We start from the raw sequence: 3,453 nt of genomic DNA on the forward strand, positions 1-3,453 counted from the left end.
AATAATAAACATATATTAATGTTAAATTACAGGTAATTAGTTACTGAGTAAAATTATATTAGGTACCCATTTTCTTGTTCTTATTCTCAGGTTTTCTAAAGAGGGTGGAAATTAAATTGGAAAGGGTCAAAGCCATTAAAAAAAAGATTGGGCGCCCTCAAAATCGTCTGTTATATGTTCTTTACATTTTCAAGAGAAGTTTATTAATAAAAACGGCGCTAGAAATTTATCCAAAAATGCAGTGCCAATTTTAAACTTGCCAAGAGTGATAAGCAAACTGTCGTTTAAAAAAGAAAAATGACAATTTAAGAAATAGAAATAAAAATATATTTTTTAAATAAGTTCTATAAAAACAGTACACCCAAGCTACAGAAAAATAAAATTGTGTATCATATATTAAAAAACTTTTTTAATGTGAATTTATTTCAAAAATATGGAAAAGAACTTGTGAGGACTGTATGTAAAAAGTATATGAAGTTAAAATATTTAAATCAGTAAAATCTACTAAAAGCAAACATTAAATAAACTAACATTACTTAGAGGACAATAAATATATATATAAATTATTTTGTAGGTTTATTTAAACAAAACATTAAAATATATTATTTTCTGAATTCCAAACTTGAAAAATTAATATTTGTCATAAGTGTAAAAATACTGTTTAATCCGGACCTGCTCAAAGTATGCGCGGTCAGATTACCTCACACACTCCACTTCCCCGCAATTTGGCTTCATCGGTTTCCATGCTTTGGGCTAGGAAACGTACTCTCTAGGTGCTCTGTGATGGGAACTTTGTCAGTGCTTTTCTCCAATGAATCGACATTCATTAAAAAGCAATCGCAGACTAACCAAACCCCTTATCATTGTAATCGGTGAAATTCTGTATTTCTAAAAATGTTAAAATAAACAGGGCGGTCCATTTAAAAAAACTGCCGACAACGTCGTATCTCTAAAAATAAATCAGATGTTGAAAACTAAAGTACGTCATTGAAAATAATAAAAATACTACAAAAATTTTTGTTAAAGGTATTTTTTAATCAAACCCCTGTATACAGGTGTTCCGACACATTTGACCAACCAGGTATATAAGATTCAATAAATGATTATAGTTCTTTTCATACATATTGTAGAAATAAAAAACTCTTTTATATTGCCGATAACTACAAAAACGGGATCGTAAATACTTCTCTGTTTAGCAGAACAGGGTCGTATTTAGGCAAAGTTTACAGAATATAATATTTAAGTCTCCCTTCGAGCAATTCACAACACACACAGACACAATGGCTATAAATTAAAAACAATTGCAGTGAATTACAAAAGTTACTCAATAAAAAACTTGCAATAGAATAAAAATCTCACTACTCAAAATTCTACTCTAAGAAATTACAATCACAGCATTGCAGCACCAACTCCTGCCCTGTACCGCGCAAACTGAGCCATCAGAAATTTAAAGTAATAAGTTCACTGTTTCTAATTGTTGATTGTCTCTGTCTCACATTAGGAATTTGAGAACAACGTACGTCTTAGAGAGATCGTCAAAATCTGTTTTCTTGCCAGCCCAGCTGTGTTGCCAAATGTTTCGGCGAGTTAGTATTGTATTAAAAATGGATAACATACATTTCAAAAATGTAGTGATTAATGCAATTATTCTTTAAATAAATGCATGCAAATTCAGCATATTCTTATATTTTCAGTCATAGCTTAATATTTTAAACGTAAGTAAATGAATAAATTAATTTCATTCAATTTAGCAATTATTCATTTAGGGAATATTTTTACAAATCGGCAACACAGGGCACACGTCGACGAATCAAGATCCCGCCCATCTAGGGTAAAGCGGAGCAACATTTAAATTGAATACGTGACAAGATATGTAATTATTGATTAATATCACTATTTCTCATTAATTTTGTATTTAATATATCTAGGTGAATGTACCTGATAAAAGTATTATGATTTATGCAATAAATTAGCTGTTATAACATTTATTTTCTACGGACATGTAAAAATTGTGTTGCCCCACTCTCCCCCTATCACACTTATCGGCAGGCTTTGATATTTTTTATGTCTACTATAAGTATGAAAAGAACTATACAAGCCAAGTAAGTAATTTTGTTTGGAATAGTAATTTTATTTTATTGACAATTAAATTTCGGAAAAATTATTTTAATATAGTAAGATGAAGATTACATTAAAACACAACATTCTGTTTCACCGGCTGGTGACTGGTATAATTTTTCACAAGATTTTATTCAACGAATTAGCGATCGTATATCACGGGCGTATACTCAACGGTTTGTCATTGTTCATGGTAAACGAATCATTAACATTGCTGACGCTAAGATTTAGAACCAGTCGTGCACGTTGGATTGTCTAAGCTCGGTGGCCCGTGGTTTGTAATCATTTATGAAGGCTCTGAAGAAAGACAACATTGTTGCAAAATATATTTTAATAAATACTTTCACAATAACATACATAATAAATTGCAAAATTCGATAGGAATTATTTGTGGAACTATGCAAAAATGTGTTTTATACAATTGTGACAGATTTTTTGCACAATATGGAGGACTATAATAATATAGTACCTATGAAGTGTTCTTAGTAGAAGATATTATTTTGAGGCCATTTTCTGTTAACTTTTCCTTGAGGCCTTAAACAATGATTTGCCGTTGTGCTTGGTTTTTCTGTGAATTGAAGAGGACAAATATATTTTCAATTTGATACTTGCTCTGCATATTATTTTAGAGCAGGCTTAATACGAATTGCCGGAATGGATGGATAGGACGAGGTGGGCTTGTAGTACGGCCGTCGCATTGTCCAGATCTCACACTCCTCGACTTATTTCTTTGGGGTTATATTAATGATGAAGATTGTGCTACATGTATTGTATCTGTATTTAGATTAAGCAACTATTTATAATTTTTAGAAGTAAAATAAAATTGCTCTGTAAATGGGGTAACTGTTGAGCAATAAAGCTATTATTATTATTATTATTATTATTATTATTATTATGTCCCTACCTATAAACTGTAAATCAGGAAAAAGTATTTTGATTTTTAAAATAATGTGGTATGTTTTCTTGTAATATGGTATTGCATAAGTATAGAGAATATCTTTAGGAGAATTTTTATTTTTGTTTGCAGTGCTCGAGTGTGGATAGAAACTTGCAATAGACTCGATTTATTGCCTAGGATTGTGGATGTATATAAGAATTATAGGCTTTGTGAACACCATTTCGAAACCAAATATATTGGTAAAGGGAATGTAAGAATAACCTTATTGCCAAACGGAATACCTATACAGTTTCCTCAACTTAGAAATGGGCAAGAAGAGCTAGAGGCAAAAATTGTGGAAGATTGTCCCAAAGAAGTTATTGCATTGTCAGGTACCTATTTTTAAAAAACTATTTCAAATATTGCAGAAAAATATTATATCTGTTTAATAAAAATAT

Source organism: Anoplophora glabripennis, unplaced genomic scaffold (genome assembly GCF_000390285.2).
Source record: "Anoplophora glabripennis isolate ALB-LARVAE unplaced genomic scaffold, Agla_2.0 scaffold854, whole genome shotgun sequence".
NCBI classification, from domain to species: Eukaryota; Metazoa; Arthropoda; class Insecta; order Coleoptera; family Cerambycidae; genus Anoplophora; species Anoplophora glabripennis.